This window comes from Sinocyclocheilus rhinocerous, unplaced genomic scaffold (genome assembly GCF_001515625.1).
Source record: "Sinocyclocheilus rhinocerous isolate Xijiao unplaced genomic scaffold, SAMN03320098_v1.1 scaffold1975, whole genome shotgun sequence".
NCBI lineage: Eukaryota > Metazoa > Chordata > Actinopteri > Cypriniformes > Cyprinidae > Sinocyclocheilus > Sinocyclocheilus rhinocerous.
In genome coordinates, this window is record NW_015640048.1 from 37,415 (window position 1) to 38,611 (window position 1,197).

Consider the following 1,197-nt stretch of genomic DNA (forward strand, 5'->3'; position numbering starts at 1 on the left):
GTATATATGACCTCTTATATTTGCAAGCGATTAAGCAAAAACATACACTGTGTACTTTTTTATAGCCTACCTATATAAAACATGCTGGTAATTGTTTCAATCCAAACGCTCGGTTGAGACTGTGGGTTAGGAAGCTGGCTTGATTTGACCCAAACAGTCATTGGTTGATATCAGTAAGTAACCTGACGTTGCTGGGTTATGAATGTGGAGGACGTGAATGAGAGCATGCAGCAAGTCACATGAGTTCAATCGTGAACGGTTCTGAGTGCGACGAAATCCGTGACTGCGGTGCTTGGAACATGTTTGGAAAATAGGAGAAAACGAATCGAAGCACAGACAAGGGACAACTTTGAAACATAATAGTTTAACTAGTCATTACTAGTTAATCAACTAGTCATTAAGTCAGTGGGTGAAAAACATGAACAAAATCTATTTATTCTTAAACAAGCTTTTCAAAAGAATTTGTATAACTGTATAAGCTGTATAAGTGGCGTTGCTTTGCTTTTTTCTGAACTGGTTTAATACATTTTAATCTTTTATTAGACTATCTGTTGCCTGTGTTTACTGTTGTCATATTGTGTGTGATTTTAATTTTAAAACCCATTTTGGGTTAATTTAACCCAGCAGTAGACCTATAGTAAATTGCAAACAATATTTGAATTAAATAAAACAGTCCACCATATTTATTGATACATTACCTGATATATAATGTATGTATGTGTGACCTACTGTATAAACAATCGTTTCAGAGCAATTTGTTGTAGCCACTTACCCTGTAACTACACGGAACAAGGGGGGAACAAAGCACCACTTTAATTTACAGCCCGCAAATGTTGTAATGTATTTACCTGTAACTATACACAGAACAAGGGGGGAACAAGTTGGACTTAAACACAGAACAAGTGTATATTTGCACAGTAATTACAGAGAAAAATATTACCGGGACCTGAACTAACGTTAGTCAAAATGCTGAACGGTAAATCAAAGACGGTAAAATCCTGTCAGTTCACTATAATACACAGTTTAATCTTGACTTTCAGTGTTTATTACTGTGTGTGTATATTTGCACGCACAGTAATGAGAAAAATATTGCACTAGTTTTAATTTCATTGTTCGTTGGCCAAATTAACATTAAATTATTATTTTTATTTTTTTATTTTTTTGCTATAAAAACACCACAGTATACATCCACTGAAA